The sequence below is a fragment of the Mustela erminea genome, chromosome 15 (genome assembly GCF_009829155.1).
Source record: "Mustela erminea isolate mMusErm1 chromosome 15, mMusErm1.Pri, whole genome shotgun sequence".
NCBI classification, from domain to species: Eukaryota; Metazoa; Chordata; class Mammalia; order Carnivora; family Mustelidae; genus Mustela; species Mustela erminea.
In genome coordinates, this window is record NC_045628.1 from 15,560,592 (window position 1) to 15,582,467 (window position 21,876).

General features: G+C 43.9%; 1 non-coding gene across 1 annotated transcript; it reads left to right on the plus strand.

The window, feature by feature from the left end:
• The first annotated feature begins 18,281 nt into the window (after positions 1 to 18,281).
• TRNAF-GAA lies at positions 18,282 to 18,354 on the plus strand. The gene has a single exon. It is a non-coding gene; the product is annotated as a tRNA-Phe (tRNA).
• The last annotated feature ends 3,522 nt before the right edge of the window (positions 18,355 to 21,876 follow it).

Sequence of the window (21,876 nt, forward strand, 5' to 3'; positions counted from 1 at the left end):
TTGGACCTCATCCTGCTGACAGAGGGATAACTCGAGATTTTAGGGCAGAAATTGACATTGTTATATATGTGGGACTAAACTTTTTCCCAATTTCAAAAATCATTCATGCTCATTTCAGAAAGCTTGGAAAGCTAAATCAATAAAAAAAGAAAATTACCCTTGATCTACCACCGGAAGATAACCCCTAGTAACATTTTGGTGTATATTCTTCATTTCTTGGAGCGTATATATACATTTGGAAAGACAAAAAACCAAAACCAACATGGGATCATAATACTGTTTTGTTGGAGTCTGCTTTTTTTTTCCCCACTAAGCAATATATCATGAATGTTTTTACATGTTATGAGATCTTTTGCCATTTTTATTGACTGCGGAATTACGTTTTTGATAGCTCATTCTGGCAACAGTCTGGAAGATGAATTTGAGAATCTGGCAAGATTGAGCTCCTGCAGGGATCTGAGTTATGAAGCTGTTGCAATCAATCAGGCTGGTGATGATAAGACCGAAAGCACAGCGCCGGGAACAGGTGGCATTGGGACAGACGGGAGAACTCTTTAGATCAAAAAAATGTGATTGATTATGTAAAGGAGGGGCACTTTCTTGACTTGGGTGGTATTTGAAGGTTTTGGATGTTGAATTGTTAAGAAAACGGTAAGTCACGTTTGGGGGAGATGTTGAGCTGTAGAGATCCATGGGCTTGATGAGGGAAACAGTAGGCTAGCTGAGGACAAAGCAGAAGCTGGCACCCTGCGCACTACACCCCTTGTGACATGTGTGACATTCCTCAGGCATTCCTGGATGCCCTAAAGGAAAAACAAAGAGTTAACTTATAGAGACCACAATCCCGCAAGACCTGAGTCTGCCTCCATTTACAAATGTCCTAGTGATTTATAAGGAAGAGGCTTTCTTATCAATAGCCTAACTTCCAAAGACCCATAAATCAGTCTCTGAAGCCCTCACATCATCTTCCCCTCCGTAAAATTGAGGGAGGCTGAGGCACAGGGAAATGTAAATAAAGTTAAATTTCTTCTAAACCTAAAGCTCATCCATAGGAACGTGTGATGGCAGGAATGTGACAGTCCTCCAGGAAGCTCCCAACTAGCTTACTGTTAACATCTTATTAAAAGGAAAAACAAAAAACAAACAAACAAACAAAAAACCACAAACAAACAAAAAAGGAAAAACGACCTTAACTAGAGGAATAGCAAAGCCTCCAGTATCTACCATGTCTTCTTCAGTACATGTAAGTTCTTTCAAACCCTCCCTTTTCTTTACCCCCCAACCCCAGAGTGTATGATCAGCCACCCCTCACAACCCTGGGGCAGCAGCTCTTTCTGTCCATGGGTCCTGTCCCTGTGCTTTAATAAACCACCATTCTGCACCAAAGATGTCTCAAGAATTCTTTCTTGGTTGTTGGCTCCAGACCTCACCCCACCAAACCTCACTTATATATAAGCTAAAACTTCATCAGGACGCCCAAGCAGAGATACCTAACTGTCCAACTATGAATCTAGAGCTCAAGCTGGTGGGCAGGGTTCAAGATCTACAGATACATATTAAGGAGTTAAATGTCTCTTAAAACCCTGAGAGTGGATGAAATCTTACCAAGGAGGGTGCACAGAACGGCCAGATAAGCAACGTTGATTCACAGAACAAGGGGAGACACACCAAGGTCTAAGGTGTAGGCAGAGGAACCAAGGAGAATATTTGGAAAGAATGATCTTTAAAAAGATCATTCAAAAATTCATTCTTTCCAAATATTCTCCTTGGTTCCTCTGCCTACACCTTAGACCTTGGTGTGTCTCCCCTTGTTCTGTGAATCAGTGTTGCTTATCTGGTCATTCAAGGGACGCCTGGGTGGCTCAGTGGGTTGAGCCGCTGCCTTCGGCTCAGGTCATGATCTCAGGGTTCCGGGATCGAGTCCCGCATCGGGCTTTCTGCTCAGCAGGGAGCCTGCTTCCTCCTCTTTCTCTCTCTCTCTGCCTGCCTCTCTGCCTACTTGTGATCTCTCTCTGTCAAATAAATAAATAAAATCTTTAAAAAAAAAAAAAAAAGGTCATTCAAGGACAAGCGGCAGGCCGGCTGAAGTTCAGTAAAGCAGAGACTTTTAACAGTGTCTGTTTTGGCAACGTGTGCTGGCAAATTTTCTAGTCATTTTATGGGGTCCTGGGGAGAAGGAGAGTATTTGGATAATAAAAATAGAGTAGTGATTAGGGATCAAAGATTGAAGACACGACATTTCAACCAGTTTTTCAAGGAATTGAGAAAAGTCAAGAAATGGCCAGCCTTGCGGACAACGCAGGGGTCATGGAAGGTGTGCTTTAAAAATATATTTGGTCTTTGTCCCAGGCTCTTGGCCCAGCTCATAAACCCCTAGGAATTTCCTGAGTGATAGGAGTGTCTTTGTTATCCATGATGAGCAGCTCAGATCACAAGGGAGTTCATACTAATTGAAGTGACTTAGGGTTGGGACTCCAAGATAGCCTCAGGGCGGACTGGTCACCAGAAAAATCAAGTAATTAGGGAATAGGATCCTTCAGCCCTGCGCACCAACCCGGGCAAGCGGCCCAGGGCCTGGAGATGAAGCTCCATAGAAAACTCTTGAAACGGGAGATTTGCTGAGCTTCCAGGCTGGCGAGCACGTGGAGGCACCGGGGGACTGGGGGTGCTCTGCACCTGTTATCCCACATCTTGCCCTGTCCATCTCTTCCATCCGGCAGTTGCTGAGTTGTACGCTTCACGATAAACTGGTCTATGTCAGTCATGGGTTGCCCTGAGTTGTGTGAGCTATGCCAGCAAATTATCAAGCCCCACCAAGGTGTCGTGGGAATGTGCAATTCTGAGTCAACTGGTCAGAAGCAGAGGGACTTGCCAGGGGTGTCTGAAGTCGGGCAGTCTGGTGAGCCTGACCCCTAGTCGGGAGTGAATTCTGTGGGATCTGATGGTAACACCAGTTGGATAGCGTCAATGGAGCTGCATTGTTGGGCGCCCAGTGGGTGTCCATAGGGACCTGAAGAACAGCTTGGTGAGGGGAAAACCCACTCATGTCGGGACCAGAGGCGTGAGTGTCATAATAATAGAATAGAGGAGGGAATCTAGTTTTTCTTCCAGAAGGGTTTTCGGAAGCTGCTCCATTTTGGTTTTAGGACCAAAGGGACTTCTGTACTACTCTAAGCTGTAGGCTGGGCAGCAGAGGAGGAGAGAAAGATGACTTGGGGGTGCCGGTAATTAGTGGGGTCAATGGGTACCGCGAGGAAGGATTAGCTTTGAGCGGGGAAATGGGTTCGGTGGTGTCCATCTCAACCTCCTGGACCAGCGAAGGCAGGAGTGGAGAAGAGTCTGGATACAGAGACGTTGGGGAGGGAGCGTGAGGGGCGTCACCAAGGCCTCAGTATCTTCTTGAGAGTAATGGGGGGAAGAACTGAGGAGAGAAGTGGGAGTTTTGAAAAGGCTCAGGGGCGCCTGAGATGCAGAAACTCTGCCACTGCCAACGGGAAGGTACAGCCAAGTCAAGGTCATGAGTCTAGAGTGACACCTGTTATAGCTACAGAAAACGGGGCTGCGCTGAACACCCCTGTACACGCCTCCCCACACAGGGACCCGCATTTCGGAAGGACGGATGCCGAGAACTGCTGTTTGGGGTCCAGAGGCGTGGAAAGGCACAGCTGAAACCCCCTGTCGTAGATGTTAACAAACCCTTTAATCTGTGCCAATTCAAAAGATACATTCTGTTGTCTCATTGCCCTTCTGTAACCTTTAGCTAGTTCAAGTCCTCTGTGTCTGTTTATGGGCCACTTACGCTCCTTTTTCTCTGAACTGCCTGTTTATGTTGTTGTTGGTTTTCCAGCTGGCGAGTTGGAAGCAGATCGTTTTTAGTGACATGATGATAAACATTAATCGGAGCATCTCCTTGGAGAGCATCTCCCTGGACATGAGTTTCGGGGACCATCCAATCCTGTTCCCACCTCAGACCCCAGTCACATCAGCCTCAGCGGTCTGTCTCTTCATGTTCCACGTGGCTTCACAGCTCTTCCTAGTCAGTCTGGACCCCCGTTGTCTCCAGTGGTGTAAACACATTTCCAGCTCTCTTCATTCATTCATCTGTCCATTCATTCATTCATTCATTCATCTGTCCATTCATTTATTTATTCATTCATTCAGTCCCTACTATAGAATGCCTACTGTGTTTCAAGTATCTTTCCTTAGCCCAACGTTGAATGAACCTAACTTTTCTCCTTGCCTAATTCTACCCCTATACTAGAGGATATTGCTGAAGAAAATGTCTAAGTTTTAGGTATAGGGGTACTCAACCCCCAAAGGTTGGGGGGTACCCAAACTAAATAAGCAGGTCCTCAAAACTGTAAGCAATGCTTTCATCTGTTCCTGCTTACTTCCCGTCTATACGCCCCAGGGAAGGAGCTCTTGATTTTTACCCAATGTTGCATTCCTGACCCAGTTGGGATCTCCCTCATTCTCAGTCCATTCTTTGGTTACTATTGTAGAAAAAAGCAAAATGATATAACGGTCACGAGTGCTGGAGTTGTGTCTCCTAGACCAAAGCAAATGTGAAAACTGGTGCTCACCTTTGAACATTCTTGAGTAACCCTGAAGCAGCTGTGTTCAAGCTCACAAAATCCTAGCCACCCAGATCCATCGGCGCTACGAATTTCCTTCCACCAGTCCATGATTCAGGAGATTTTGGAAGAGGATCAGCCAGGGTGAGTGCCAGGACAACCATGCCCAGACAGAGTTCCTTCTGGGCTGTCACTTGCTTGGAAGGACAGAGCAAGGGATCAGTCACACAGCATTGTACAGCTGGCGAGGTCTTGAGGAAGCCTACACCCAACTGTCCAAACCTGGGATGGAGAACTTCAGTGTCCTGGGATCATTTTGTTGGCCTCCTGCCGGGCGTGAACAAAGTGAGCACCAGCGTTGTTTGTAAGGCTGTCCTGACCTGTTTCTCGAATTTGAACACTGCCTTTGAGCCGTCCAAACAGGCAGCTGAAAGTCAGCAGCTGCAACCCTGAAACACCACCAAGCTCAGGAAAGCCCCCCGCACTTCCAAGTTCAAAGTCCAGTTCACCACTTCTTGCTTCTGTGATCTTCTGCACATTTCTTCAGCTGGGGCTCAATATCCCCCTTTTACTGTGAATTTTAAATGGGGGTAATGCATGTAAAACATCAGGACAGTGCCCAGAACATAAATAAAATGTATTTATTTTTACTTCACAGGAAAAAAAAAAAAATAGAGAAAACAGGAATCTCTGCTTCTTTGCTTCCTGTCTTGCCTCCTGTCTTGGTCTCCCTCCTCTATTAATCAACAGACTCGAGAGTGTCCTCCCCACCCCCCATGTGTTCACCTCGCGATCCCCTGACTTTTGCCCCATTACTTTCTGAGTCTGTTTGCACCATCTTTAGTCAACCTCCTAAACGGGAAGCCAAAGGCCAATCGTCTTCGTCTTTCCCCCACAGCATGTGGCCCTCCTTATGCCCCATTTGTTAAAACTTGTTCTTCCTTGATCTTTGGAGACAACCCTCTCCCATCTCACTCCCCATTTCTCCACTCTCTCCTCCTTGCTGGCATCTTCTTCTCCTTCTTCTTCTTCCCATTCCCTCAATTGACATTTTGGGCTGGATCAAGCTTGGTTGTGAGGGGCTGTCATGTGCTTTGTAGAAGGTTTAATAACATCCCTGGCCTCTGTTCCTCCCGAAGTTGTGACAACCAAAAATGCCTTCAGGTGTTTTCAACTGTCCCCTGGTGAGCAAAATCATCTCTAGTTGAGAACCACTGCCCCAAGTGATGATGTTTCCAGAATTCCTTCCTTGGGCCCCTCACTCACATGCTCCCCTGATGGGGTCTCATTCATTTCTGTTGCCTCAACTCCCATCTTCATGGTGATTATGATACCCACATTTCATTCTCCCAGCACTTACCTTTTTTCCTGGGTTCTAGGCTCAGAGTGTCTATGGAATTCTGGTCCCCCCATCTGGATTCCAGAAGATGGAATCAACTTCTCAACTCTCACAGAAATACTGGAGAACCCCCCTCCTCCACAGTCCCAGAGTAGTTGGCCTCTTGTGTTCGTGGTCTGGAAAAAATATTGTCCCCATTCACCCTATTCAAAGCCACTAACTCTGATGCCATCATTGACTTTGTCTCACTGTCCATGTCTGTAGTTACTAAATCCTGCTAATTCCTCCTTGACTGTCTCTGAAAATTGGCGTCTCTTCTAAAGCCCCCCCCCCCCCCCCACCGCCTTACACTTAGTGCTATTCCTTCCCCGCTGGTTTCCCCTCCAGACCCTATCCACTCAGACCTTTCCTTCACACTTTCCTGGACTTGGATATTTAGAAATCAAACCACCTTCTGGTAAAGAAAATATACTCTGGGTCCTCGATGCTCAGTGCTTCAGACTCCAAAGGGTGCTGGACACACAGGCTTCCCGCCTTCCTGGCAGCTCCATCCGAGCCACCATCACATGTGGCCACGGAAATGTCATCTATTCCCCCAAGTTCCATCTTCCTGCAGATGCTGAGGTCCTGTCCTGTATTTTACCATTACTCTTTACTCAAATGGTCATGAATTTATGGGTATGTGTGTTCTACCAGGCTTGATGCGCCCAGCAGTGTCATCATCCCTGCATCCCACAACCTGGACATGCAGCATCTCTATCCGTCTGTGGGGTTATAAAGGAGCAGGGTCTGTCATGTCTCTTTGTCTCTCTCGGTTTCTCTCTGCCTCTCTTTCCATCCAGCCAACCTCCTTCATCGTCTCCCCATCCTCACTCCAGACAGAGCCCCTTGTTCTTTTCGTACTCCATGGACCACTTGAAACTCCCTTTTTCCTTGAACTGCACGAGTCAAGAGACCAACCCATTTTACAAGTCTCATGCTTGCCACAGATTTCACGTACGTTCTGTTGTTGTTTAGAAGGACTGATCATTAATTCCCACTTTGGTTCTTCCTTGGAGAAACATATCTTCTGTGAAAATTAATAAAAGGAAACCTCATTTAGGTTGGAACTGGGGGGAGATGTAGCGGCGGGGGGCCTCTCATGCCAGCACTAGTTTTCAATAGCAGACCCAAGAAGAAGAGGGGGTCTTTTCTAATCCATTCTACTTTCCTATCCCAGCAAGAGGAAGAAGTTTTCTCTACCCTCTCATCCCCCACCTCCCAGCAGCTCAGCCCATGAGGGACAGTCACTGCTCAGACAACGAGAAGCGACTATACTTCAAACTCCCAGTTTACCCCAATGGACTTTTAGTTTATAAGAGCCCTCCCCCTCCCCCACCCCCTGTTTTCCTCTATAAAAGAGCTGTCCTCTCTTTTGTTCTTCAGAGTTGCCTATGGTTTGGCTTAGGCTGTATGTCCAGGATGACCATTCCCTCTTATTCCCAATGAGCCCACATTTGCTGGTAAAATAACTGGCAGTTTTATGTTTAAGGTTAACACGTTGAAAAATGGCTCTTTGATCTTTTCTTGGCTTTAATGGTATTTCTAATACTCTTATGTTTATAGCTAAACTCATTATGTTCCAAAGGACACACTCAAAAAGATGAGCTTTACCCAGTGATGGAAAACCTTCTGCTTTATCAGTATAATCTTTCTATCCTAAATGTATAAAGTGGGAAACCCCCTTTTCATCATTCTGACTTAATTAGGTCAATGTTGAGAAGTAAAAGTAATTCTAACTTGTGGACTTCCTCCCTTGGTGCCAAACTGGTGGAAAACCCTGGAATTGAATGTCTAAAAATAGTTCTACACTTTGCCTAGTCCCCCATCTATGGACCTGGAGTGAAATTTTTGCTCACTTAATGAAGACAGCTGTGCAGATTAACTATAGGGATAGGGGAAGGGGAAAGCTCATTTTCAGGTAAAATGCTGAAGAAAATTTACAAAGTTGAGAAATAGTAAATAAAAGAGGACAAATAAGCCCTTGAGAAATGTCTTTCTATTTCCAACAAATTTTAAAACTTTGATTTATGGCTCTGAAGTTCTGACCTTCCCCCCCCCCCCACCACCACCTTTTTTAATAGAATAAACTTAGGTGAAAATATAAAGCAATTTTCTTTGCCCAGAAAAAAGCCTCCAAAGTAGAATGTTCATTTCATCTCTTTGGATGTTACATATCAAGTGAAAATTCCATGTGTTAACATTTAGAAAATACACATTTCCCTTATATTAATCTGCTACTCTGCAGGTTTTCCTTTTGCCTTGGTAACATTCTAAATAAGTGTGCTACCTCTGACTTACTCAACTATTTCAGTTATCATAAAAAAAAAAATGAGTGAATCACATAGCTAAAATTAAATCAGTTTAAAATTCTCAGGAGTTGAAATTACGGTTGCTTAAGTTAATGGATTAATCAAACCATAGTTTTAGATGATGTTTCTGCAACATTCTAATTACTATAATCTGATTTTCCTTAGTAATTGTGAAGGTCAAAACTGAAAGCCTGATTCAAAAAGGAAATTAAAAGTTAAGAATAAAAGACAAGGAAGACATTTTTATTCCCAACATATGTCATGATAGATTATTAAGTTGACCTTGTAAAGCAAAAGAGAGATTTTGCTGTAAATCACACTGGAGTTAACAGTAAGATATGGAAACTGCATTCCGAATCTTCTTGAAACAGTATAATTTTATTTAATTGTGGTATTTTTCCTCTGAGAAAGGCATTATATATTAAATATTATTATATATTAAATATCATTATATATTAAATAAAAAAATAACATCTATATATGTTTTGGTTCTTTGCTTTGTAAATCTTTCATGAGAGTAAAAGCAGAAGTAAGAGGGAGACATCCTTTGTTAGACCACATTTCCTGATTTGGTGATTCCAAAAATGTGGTTCTTGTGTGTATAGTACAAATCTTAGCAATAGATGGACAAAAGGACTGCTTAGATTGATTATGGGTTTTAGGAAGGGCTTCTCTTGTTTCATAAAATGTATCCCTAAGTCACGTTCTCATACCGAAATCCCCATTATTAAGGAACAAAGTTCTTTGATCTTTTGTGAAAAGTAGCATGATATTCAGAAATTTCTAGGACCTGTGAGATTAGACTAATATTTACCTTTTCAAATGTTTATTTATGAAAAATTTAAAACATGCAGAAGTGAAAGAAATATTTTCTCCACCTGGCTTCATTTTGCTGTATTGATTTGATTTGTATGTGTCTGTTTGACACATTTGAAAATAAGGTTGAGACTTTATGACATTTTACCCAAAATACTTCAGCATAAATCTCCAAAAAACCCAAAGCATTTTCCAAAATAATGGCAATATACCATTTCATCCTTAAGAAAACTAATAGTTATTTCCTAATACACATATTTACATTTCTCCATATTTTCCTGAGAATTGGCAGAATATGCCCCCCAAAACAAGCCACTTTGGCATAAATAAAGATTATTTGGAGCTGAAGCCTATTGAGAAGAAGCATAGACAAGAAGCTCTCTGCCTTCCCATTATTTGCTTAAAAGCCAGACATAAATTTGTGAAGATGCCCCTTCCCTTCTTACCAGGAAGGACACAAATTAATCACCAGTGACAACAGGACACCCTAATCAGCTCACAAAGGGCACCAGAGGAATCTGTGTAGCCAACTTCACTAACAAACCTTTTCTGCCATTGGTTTTCCATACATTTATCTTCCCACAATTTGCTGCCCTAGAAACTTGGTCTTCTCCCTTGGTCTTGTCACTTCTTTACAGATTTATCGTTCTTTTGTTAAGATGCTTGAATTACTCATCACTGGGCCCTCCCACCTGTGTGTGCACATCCCAGGTTAGTAAATTCCTGTTTGCATTTCTTTCCTTAATCTGTCGTTGGTAGTCTAATTTCTAGGGCTTCTACTGAGAAACTAGGAGGGTTTCAGAATTTTTTTCCCCTCCCCTACATCCTCCTAAGTCTCTTATTTAGAGCTTGTTTTTTTTTTTTCCCCCTATGACAAGATCCAATAAATGTCCACACATTACTTTTGGTTACATTATCTTACCCTCTTAAATAGAGAGATGTTTTTGTTTGTTTTCATGATGGTGACGTTCTGAAGACGGCAGGCCAGATATCTTAGAGAGTATCTCATACTCTGGATTCATCTGGTTATTTCTTGATGGTGTCATTTAACTTCTTTCTGCTCTCTGAATTTCATATACACTGGAAGTTAGTTCTGCTTTGAGGCTTGAGCCGTTTCAGATTAAACATTTTTTTTTGGCAAGGAGACTTCATAGGTGATGCTATGCCTATTACATTATAGTACAACAGGAGGCCCATAAAAATGGGGAGAGGGATTTCTACTTAGAGTAAGATATAAACAGTTTCTAGCAGGTCCTCAGAGCAACATTGGAATAAGGCTTCTTCATGGGCTGGGGGAATGAGCCAGGTTAGTGTAAGTGGCAAAATTCAGTGCCGAGTAAGGTCAAGAAGACCATTTGCCTCAAAACCTTAATGTCCCCAAAGTGCATGTGGATCGTAGATTGAAAGGAACCGCCATATTTTGCGAAAGCTGGTCTAAGATAGGACAAGCATGATGCCAGGTGGCAGCTCTGGCCTGGGAGTTGAGGCTGGGCTGTCCCATGTCAGTCACCAAACAGCTGTGTGATCCTGGGAATCGTTAACCACTTTTATCGACTCACATGAGGGAGAGGCCACTGTCCCAGCTGATTTGAGGTCACTTTGTAAGCACGATGTAGGCACCAATGTGATTGAATGTCAGGGGTTCCTTCTTGTGGAGACAAGTAACAACACTTTGATTTTATTTCTTGCATTCCACAGGGGACAAGAAGAGAAGTGTCAGTCACACCGTCTTATCCAGTCATTGAGACAATCATTGCTCAGAGGCAGTATGTGCCGTCTAGAGAGGTACTTCTGTCTGGTGGGGTTGGTTCCAGCCTGCCCATCCAGGAGGATCTGTACTGTGGGAGAACCACAAATGACGGTGTACGGGAGCTGCAGCTTCTCAATCACAGGCAGCCTTATGTGTTGGCAAAGACCCGGTGTGGTCAGCGTTTCCAGTTGTCAGTGATGGGAAAGGGCTGGATACCTGAGAGGTAAATCTGGTGTCAGGCACCTGCTTTCTGCCCTCAAATTGAGGCGATCCCTGAAAATGTGCCCAGTTTTAAGATGGAGGAGAGCAAATTCCCTGAGTCTCCTGCCTCATCCGGGACAGTCCTGCCCAAGTCTGGACCGCAGCCAACCCACTGTCCCTTGCTCTCAGCCCATCCCAGCTACCCACAAACACACTCTAAAAAAATCTCTGGCTTGGGTGTGCCAGGACGACAGGGAGGAAGGGTAGAGACTTCCCCTGACCTGTCGCCAAGGCTCCTGAGTAAAAGCCGGTGGGTCAGGGATTGGCCAATCATGGGACATGGAGTTGGGGTTTAAGGGTACAAAACAGCAGGACTAGAGAAGTGGGTGAAAGCAGTACAGAGTCAAGAAGCAGAGCTGCTGGGAAAGTTGGAGGCACATCGGGACCAAAGAGCACAGGGGCATCTGTGTCCTGGCCTCCCTTCCGGAGTCTCTGGTCATCGTACGCCACCACTTGTCCATGCTCATAGAGCACAAAGGAACACACTGATTTATTTCTTGTGTCTGTTTTGTTATTATTATTATTATTATTATCACTATCATCATCATCATCACCATCATCCATCATCATCAGGGAGTTAGAAAACCCCTGTGCTAAGTTCATTTCCTCTTACTTCTTTGGGTAAATAATCAGGCTTTAACCCTTAGTTGCCGGGGTGGAGTGGGGAGACGGGACAGAGATACAGTTGGGAGGCGGCCCATTTCATCAAAAAGGACGCAGGCAATTAAGCTGACAGTATTTAAAAAGCACCCAAGCCTCTGAAACTCAAGCTCTGGAATCCAAGTTTTCTGGCCTGTAGGCATTGTGCAAAATCCACATGGTTAGTTAGGCATTTGTCTGATGGTTGTGGGAGGATTGGATTAGAATGTACAAAAAGCTCGGTAGGTTGTTCTTGAGTATAATTTACTTGATTGTTTTTGGCCTGGTAAGTATGCCCAGAGGCTTTATACTGATGTATGTGATTCAACAAAAACAAAAAACAATAAGGTCTTTATAGACTTGTGGTTTAATAGCTTCAAATAAATTAACTTCTTTTGGATCAATTCAATGCACTGATGATATTTACAATCTATTAACTATTTTACACTTTTCCCATAAGTTACCACTTTAATATATAACTTCGGAGAAACTGCTTTATATCCCTCAAGCAAATGTATTATTTTCTACACACAGGGAACTTCAAAATACAGAGACATGCCCATAAAAAACCATCTACCAGGAAAAGCTGAGCCCTAACACCAGATTCCTGTTTCAGATGTGGACGCTCATGCCATTTTTTTTTAACATAAATTTTATTTTTTTTCTTTAAATTTTTTTTAATTTAATAAGCATTTAAAATTTAAATTCTGTTAATGAACATATGGTATATTATTAGAGTAGAGTTCAGTGAATCATCAGTCTTGTATAACACCCAGTTATCACCCACTTACCCGATTTCTCCCCAATCCCCTCCAGCAATGCTCATTTGTTTCCAGTAATTAAGAATCTCTTATGATTTGCCTCTGATTATTTTCATCTTATTTTATTTTAACCTCACCTATGTTCCCCTATGTTCATCCATTTTGTTTCTTAAATTGCACATATGAGATAATATAATAATTGCCTTTCTCTGATTTCCTTATTTCACTTAGCATAATAACCTCTAGCTCCATCCACATTGTTGCTGAAAATGGCAAGATTTTATTTTTAACGACTGAATAATATTCCTGTGTGTGTGTGTACATAAATATATGTATATGTATATATATATATATATTTTATATATATATATAAAGAAGATGTGATATGTATATATACATATCACATCTTCTTTATATCTGTTCATCACTCGATGGACCTCTGAGCTCTTTCCATGGTTTGTCTCATAACAATTTTTTTAAAGATTTTATTTATTTGACAGAGAGAGATCACAAGTAGGCAGAGAGAGAGAGAGGATGAAACAGGCTCCCTGCTGAGCAGGGAGCCCAATGTGGGGCTCGATCCCAGGACTCTGAGATCATGATCTGAGCCAAAGGCAGAGGCCTAACCCACTGAGCCACCCAGACACCCCTGTCTCATAACAATCTTTAATTGAAATAGGAACTTTCTTCAAAAAAAAAAAATATTACAAGCATTTGGAGTGAGCTGAAGACTATGCTCTATAGGTCAGCAGTCAGTGCTGCCCCTAATTAATTGTGTCTGGGCTGAATAGAGTCTCTTCAGTCCCAATGCATATGTTGAATACGTTTTCCCCATTGTGACTGTATTTAGAGAAAGGGCTTGGTGATGGACACTGGGGAGGGTATCTTCTATGGTGAGGGGGAAAAAAAAAAAAAACAGTTTAAAAACAACAACAAAAAAAGAAATAGAGCTTTTAGGAGGTAATTAACGTAAAAGAACTCATAGGGTAGGGGCCTAGTCCAATAGGATTGGTAGCTTTCTAAGAAGGGGAAGAGAGAGGTTTCTCTCTGCACAGGCAGCAAAGAAAGGCCATGAGAGCATGCAGAGAGGGAAAGTTGCCTTCTGCAAGCCAGAAAGAGCTCTCACCAGGCCCCTAATCAGCTGACACCTTGATCTTGGACTTTGCAGCCTCCAAACTGTTAGAGAGTAACTTCCTGTACCCCACTGATGGTACTTTCTTGCAGTAGCCCTCTCTAAAGGTAACCTTAAGGTATCTTAAGGTAACCATTATTTATAATGCCTCTGGGCCTCAGTGTTCTGATAAATGTGTGGATCAGGCTGACTCAACCCAAAATTCTCTTCCATTTCTAGTATTCTAATCTGTGATTCTAACTGAAGTTGTCTGGCTCCATAAAAGTACCACACTTTTATTTTTATTTTATTTTTTTAATTCTGAGTTTCCAACGTTCAGAACAGTTACAGAATGATGCAGAGAAGCCCCGTGTATCTTTTACCTAGATTCACCAACTTTCAATATTTTTCTCTGTATGCTTTTTTATATTCTCTCTGTATTTGTACACATATTACTTGATTTTGTGGGCCCACTTGAGGGCCCACTTGAGATTGCAGATATGATGTCTCTTTATTCCTTAATTGTTCAGTATGGTTCCTGAAAACCATGGGTATTTTCTTAACCGTAGTTGTCAACTCGAGGAAATTTCACATCGATATAACACTTCTATATAATCCACAGCCCATGTTCCAATTTCTCCAATTTTTCCATTAATATCCTTTAAAGCATTTTCCCCCTCCCAGATGGCAGTCAGTCTAGGATCACATACTGCCCTTTATCACGCTGTGGTCATGTCTCCTTCTCCCTTCTCCATCTGGAACCGTTCCTTGGCTTGTCTTCCTTTTCCTGAGTGTGAGTTTTGAAGAATGCAGGCCAGTCATTTACTAGAATGACCTTTACTTTGGATTTATTTAATATTGCCTCATGATTAAAGTCAGGATGTACATTCTTGGCTGGACCACCATGTAAGTGACGTTGTATCCTTTCCAGAGAATCACATTAGGAGGCACATGATATCTGAATGTCCTTCACGGGTGATGTTAATCTTGATGACTAGATCAAGACATTGTCTAGTTTCTCCACGGTATGTATAGTTTCTATTTTTCCCCTTGCAATTATTATGGAGAGATAATTTTGACACCGTGCAGTCCTGCTCATCATATGACATCCCCCCAGACTTAGCATCCATTGACGATTCTTGGCTGAACCGGTCTTTACAATGATGCTTGGACCATGGAGATGTCCACTGCTACCACTTTCTCCACATCTATCAGTCCGTGCAAGTCATTCACTGTAAACCAGAACCTGTAGTCCTCGCCCCTCTATTATTGTCCCCGTGGATCTTTATTTATCCAAAGTGTACATAATCTATTAAGTTCCTTATTCATTTTGATGCTCTGATTAGCCCAAATATGGTCAGCGGGAGCCCCTTCAAACTAGCACTTACGTCCTTTTGATACATTCCCAGCTTTTTAACGCTTTTGAGAAGTGTTGATTAAAATCTCAGTCCATCAGAAAGGATGAATACTCAACTTTTGTATCAACAGAGGAGATTATGTTGAGTGAAATAAGTCAAGCAGAGGAAGTCAATTATTATATGGTTTCACTTACTTGTGGAGCATAAGGAATAACACAGAGGACATTAGGAGAAGGAAAGGAAAAGTAAGTTGGGGGAAAGCGGAGGAGGAGACAAAGCCTGAGAGACTGTGGACTCAGAGAAACAAACTGAGGGTTTTGGAGGCAAGGGGGTAGGGGGATGGGTGAGCCTGGTGGTGGGTATTAAGAGGGCATGCATTGTATGGAGCACTGGGCGTGGTGCATAAACAATGAATCTTTGTACACTGAAAAAATAAAATTAAATTAAAAAAATAAAGACATAAAATCAGAGGCAACTTAAAGTAAGTGCTCTGTGTGTGTGTGTGCGTGCGCACAACTAAGGACAAATTATCAATTGACAGCAGCTCAAAAACTTATTAGGTACTATAACTATATACAACATATTTTCTTTAGTTGTATTATTCTTAGGTCTTCCAGTTAGTTGTTGTAATTAGTTTTCATAGTTATCATAGGTAATTAGATTGGACTGCCAAAATCCTAGGGCTAATTTGGAAGATAGGACTGCAGCCTACGCAAAACTTCTTTTCAACATGGTGTCTTCAACGTTTTATCTTCATTTGAGTGCCAATGTCTTTATCATCTGTCCCTTATTGTGATGTATGTGCACAGATTTTCACTTTTCTTTAGCCCTTGGCACTTGGTCTCTGTGGGATTTCTGATGGTTCTTCTTGCCTCTGCAATCTTACTGAACAAAGTCACGTTTTCTCCCAAATTCAGTAATAATTTCATTTCTGCTATCAACATTAAGGCACTACGCAAGAGGTCTTCAAGCTTTCATGATACTCTTAGAGTCTCCGTAATTTTTTCCGATGCTCCCAGACCAAAAGAAATCCTGAACAGTTCCTTTTATTAAATATTCAGGCCCAAATAACTTATTAAATATTTATGACCAAAAGCTTTGTAATTGTTTGGCAGAATTCTATACATAAATTGAAAGAAAGTTATATTTTTATTTCATCCTTAAATAACCATCATTACTTAACAATGGTGTGTTTGAAACAACAATCAGTAGTGCACAATTTCTCATGCCTTGAAGCAGATGGGAAATCACCATGTCTATTTCCTAGTACACATTTATTTTCGTGAGCAATTACCTTTTTTTTTTTTTAAGATTTTATTTATTTATTTGACACATAGAGATCACAAGTAGGTAGAGAGGCAGGCAGAGAGAGAGGAGGAAGCAGGCTCCCTGCTGAGCAGAGAGCCCAATGTGGGGCTCGATCCCAGGACCCTGAGATCATGACCTGAGCCAAAGGCAGAGACTTAACCCACTGAACCACCCAGGTGCCCCTGTGAGCAATTACTTTTTATCAGAACTGCTAAAAAGCTAGCTTTGCAGAGTGATGACATCACTGAAAACAGCGTAGACCAATCTATTGCCAAAACTATGACCTACTCAGTAGTTCGAGCAGGGTCGCCCAGGTGGCCAGTTATCACCATAGGGAACAATGACCCTAAAACCTGGAAACCTTCAATCTCCTTTGTAAAAGAGCAACAACAAATACGGAGCTGATGTTAAAAATCTTTTCACGAATCGTGAAACTGGTAGAGTTCCTAACACAGCGTCAAGCTGTGGGGTCTTTTCGCTGCTTATAAACTGGATGATGCCATTGTTCATTTCTCCGGTCACAGGAGACTTGTAGGAGTGGAGGAGGTATTTCTGGGACAGGGTTCTGAGAGTGTCCTGGGCACACAGAGCTACATGGCCGCCCCATTCATCGTGACATACATCATAAAACCTACATCGTGAAATCCACCTTTACTCAAGGAATGATCACTCCTGCAATGTAGTTGCTCTGATCTTGTAATTTGCCAAAGGACCTGACCACATCAGGTTGTGAACATGTAACGTTGATTGGTGGTGCTCTTCCTTCTTTTCTCTGTCCTATCCTTCTTCCTCCATCTCCCCTCAGATGCCGGGCCTTTTCTCCTCCCAGACTCCCACCTCAAATCCCATCAAAAGTTACCAGCCACTTCCCCAGATGGGGAAGTTTTGAGGACAACGTGAAAGGTAGCTGCCTTTATGACGCTCAAGTCCTCTCTTCTTGTCTCTTTCCGTAGAATCTGCTGCTCCAAACTGCCCCTTCTTCCACATTAATCCCCACAAAGCCTTCACAGATCAATGTCGTCCTCAAGTTCTGTTTTTTTTTTTGGGGGGGGGGTCTCCTTCCCCTCCTTAGCTTCTTTCCAATCTTAAGCTCTTATCTGGATTTGACACAAAAAAGGAACTCAGAAAGCGATTCTACACCTTAGCGATTGCAAACGCTTCCAATATTCAATCTTTCACATTCGAAGGCGCTCATGCATGCATCTCTCCAAATTGCCTGCGAAGGTTCCACTTAAACGCGAAGCTCTATGGGGCGGACTAAAAGGGCGTTACGGTAATCGCTGCGGCTTTTAGAGAAATCACAAATTAATTAGAGAGAGAGAGAGGAAAAAAAAAAAAACCTATAAAACAATAGGATGTTTGGGCTTTGCAGAACGTCTGTGCCGGGCACGTAGCGGATGCTTCGGACACATCTCGTCTACCCGTGTAGGAAGCAGCTCTGGCGCTGGGGAATCGTCCCTAAGGAGCGCGCCCAGCACCACACGGGGCGCCCGCGGAGTGCCCGGCCGACTGCGTGGAAAGTGGTTGCAGCTTCAAGGGCCATCCCGAGGACCCAGCATCCCGGGGCGGCGACGGTCCTGCCTCCATGCCCTTGCGCGCTCCTTCGTGTCGGTGATGGCACAGGTGCACGCCCACAGCCCGGCGCGGGTCGGCGGAAAGGACCTGCCCCCCGGGGGCAGAGGACCGGCCCGGGGCACCACGCCGCGGGAGGACAGCGGGCAGGAGCCTGGGGAGACTCGCCCGCCCGCGGGGGCGCAGAGGAGCCCGGCAGCGGGCGCCCGGGCGCGCCCGGGATCCCTGTTGGTAATTAAGTCAGACACTCGGATGACGTTGAAGAAAGTTAAGGAACGCGTCGGTCGCGTCTAATCGCGGCTGGTGAAGAGCAAGGCGGAGCTCTGAGGTGACCGTTCCACAGGACCAGGAAGGAGCGCTCCGAGCGGCGGCCGCGGAGAGACGGAAGGGGCGGACGCGCGTGGTTCAGTAATAGTCTAGTCTAAAGACAGTCGAAAAGGCGCCGAAATAGCTCAGTTGGGAGAGCGTTAGACTGAAGATCTAAAGGTCCCTGGTTCGATCCCGGGTTTCGGCAGCTCTCCTTTTTAGTTCGAGGGAGTCCCTCATCTCCGGTCGCAGGGCTCACTTGAAACCAAGGACGTGACGGAGAGGCGAGCGAGGACTGGAAGCGGCCACTCTCGGCGCCCCCGGGACAGCGGCCGCCCCGCACTCCCACTTCCGGGGCGCCGTCCTGGCGGGCGTCGGAGGCGCTGCTGCGCATGCGCGTTGCGGAGCCGGGGGGCGGGGCGGGGAGACTCGCTCCGCGCGGGGTCCCGCAGCTCCCGGCGGAGCCCCTCGGCTCTGGGCCCCCCGCGCGCCTGCGGCGACGGCGGGGTGATGCGCGCAGGGGCTGGTGTGAGGAAGCGCTCCTAGTGTCTCGCGGAGGGAGAAACACAATTTCAGCGCAAATTTCACCCCCGGGAGCAGCCCGGCTTGAAAAGCAAGACCCTCTGTTGAATCGAGCGGCCCCTAAGGGAACGTGGCGGCTCCGCGTTTTCAGAGAGAGGCGCCCGCTGGGCCGCCCCGGGGGCCATAATCAAGGTCACTTACCAAAGGGGTAAAGCCGCGGCGGCCTCACAGCTCTGTTAAATTAGTGCCTTGCACCTAAACTACATTATTGGGGTTCTCCAAGTGCGGTCCCCGGACCAGCAGCCTCTTCTGGGCCCCACCTCTGGTTTACTGTCTCAGAAACTGGTTTCCAGCGTTAGGTGTTGTAACAAGCCCTGCGAGTGAGATTCAGAAGCCGCTGAAGTTTGAAGATCTCCTCATTCTAGACGTTCCTTTGTATTTCTAAGAGAGCCCTTTCCTAGTCTGTTTCTGTGAACAAGCTTTTTCCTTTTCCTGTCTTTTAGCCTGCAAGTCTGAAATAAAACTCCGACACGTGCTCGACATACATCTTTTTCGGAGCGTTTGGGCTTTCATAGTGAGTGTGTGCGTGTTGGGGGTGAGATCAGCTCTCCTAGCTGATCCTAAACCCTCCTGTTTTGGGTGGGATCCTGGGAGCTGAGCCGGGACCCAGGGCGAGCAGTTGCAAGGATGTAGATTTGACTTAAGGCGGGAGGAAATTTCGACCTGTTAGGCCACTAGAAAAGGAGTATGTGGTGGTGCATTGCTGGGCCGCATGTGGAAAACAATCCCGCTTGGGATTTAAGGGGTAGGTCTTGCACATCTAGCTCTATTGTTTTGGAAGGGTACTTCGGGTTGCTGAAGTACTGTGTGCTCTCAGGTTATTAATTCATTCATTAATTGAGCATTCTTTATTGACCTCCCACTATGTGCCAGAAAGTATTAGATCTTCATAATTCCCTAATAAGGTATGCATCATTATCCTTATTTTACATATAATCGTCCTTGTAGGATTGCAAAGATTAAACCTAATGTACCTCAGGCATCTAACATCTGCTACCTCTTAAAGGTTACTGCACCTGACGCGCTGTTGTGATGTTTGGTTAAGATGTGTGCATAAAAATGAGGGGAGCTATAGGAAGAAACTAAAAGCCTTCCCTGGTTAATCCGAAAAGGCATTATGGAGAAGTAGGTCTTGGCTGGACCCTCAGAGGAAGATTTCTTGGACGAGGGGAAGACCAAACTGGGGCGCAACCCGCTCTCTGCAGGTTTAAATGCAAGGCGCACAATGTGCACACTGAAATGAGAGGGGTTGTTCATTTCGGACAGCCTGAGTATTGGCTTCCTTGCAGGGCAGACAATAAGATCAGGTATTTGCTAGTGGACATTTGGTATTGGGGGAGGCCAGAGACACATATCAGGTCAGAAGTCCAAAGGGGGGAAGGTAAAAGGGGGAACCATTTGGGCAGACCCCCACTGGCGAGTGGTCCGAAAGGGTTTTGCTGGCCTTGTGGGAGCAAAGGATGAACACAAAGAAGATAGAGAGCACTTAAAATATTTTATGTGTGTATGTTTTTAAAAATAATTATATAATATCTATATATATTTATATATCTGACCTTAAGAAGTAAAGTCTAAAGATGTAATCTGATCACTTTAATTGCTTTTCATTGATGCATGAAGTGCTCTGATCGATTTCAAGCACTCTTACTTCCCAGAGTGACATCTGAGCAGGACTGAACATGATTTGTCGCCTAGGGAGCCCCTGACACCTGCACTGGGGTAGCTCTTTGGGACTGAGGAGGGGGTGAAGGGTGAGGGCTGAAGGTACAGAGTCAGCCCTTACTTTAGAAAAGAAATGCTTTCAATGGAAGAAACGTGATCACGTCGCACATTTGTCAGTTAATGTTCAGCCCCAGTTCTCTACGGGCAACAAACAGGTTTTGAAAGTCCACTCTTGCTTCAGATCATTTATCCAGTGTGGGAAGGGAAAGGCATCTTTCCACATTTCCTTGAAAAGGTTTTGGAAAGAAACCTGGGACATCTGGTTCATGTGACAAATTTCTAAGGGAGCCACAAGCACATTGCTCAATGACTATTTATTCCCTAATTATCCTGGATACAATATTCATTTTAGGGCATAATTAAAAGAGTGAAGATGATATACTTGTTTTATATGCAATAAAACTAGATGGGCATTTAATAATTCATTGGTGTCCTTCTGAGTAATCAATATGTACATATATTAATACTCATTTTATTAGTTGGGTTATGGGTCTACTCTTTTAACTATATAGTGGCTTAGAGCTGTTTAGTCTTCTGTTGTATTTGTTGTCCTATCTCAGATTTATAGGTTGAGCCTTGGTCAGAAATACAACCCCTGTTTGCATTTGCCTCAGATTCCAGGAACGTAGGGTTCCTACACGATAGTCCTTAATATGTGGTGTCAGAATGGATTACCTTGTGTAAGTGTAGCTCACTGATCTAACTGAAATCGTGGAGTATTATTTGCAGGCTTAGGTGTGGGTGCAGGAAATGAAGCAGGACAATTTGAGCAAAGGCAATGGTCTTCTTCATAACAGACACCCAAGTCACTTATTACTTCCATAAATTCCAATTTCCGTATATGAGTTGTCTTACAGTAGAGTGCATGAATATTTGACTACTCATTGCTGAAATAAATTCTGCGGTGCATTTTGAGCAACTCCTCTTTCTACATACTCATTGACTCTTTATCCAGAATATCCAGAGTTAGCATTGCTTGAGTGCTCTCTATGTGCGGGGGAATTCTGATGAGCGTGTTTCATGCATAATCCTACTAAACTTGTCAGTAACTCTATCAGGTAGGAGACAAAGTTGAATTCAAATTTAAAAAAAAAAAGCTACATAGGTGTGTCATTGTGAAAAGCCAGCATAATTCTGAGATGTATCAAAATGAAATATGAGCCATAAAAATAAAGGAGTTATTCTTTTATACAGTGCGTTAGTGCGATTCGTGTTGGAGCATTTTGTTCAGTTTTGATTAACTCGGTTTAAAAGGAAAGAGTTAGCAAAGAAAAGATAATTAATAGAAAAAATTGGTTTTATGCTTTTTACAGAATGAAGCCCTGATATGTTGAGCAGGTTAAGCTATATTGATCAGGCAGGAATGAAATACAGGTAGGTATACAGCAGCATGGAAACTTGGAAATGCTTGGAAACATGGAAATGC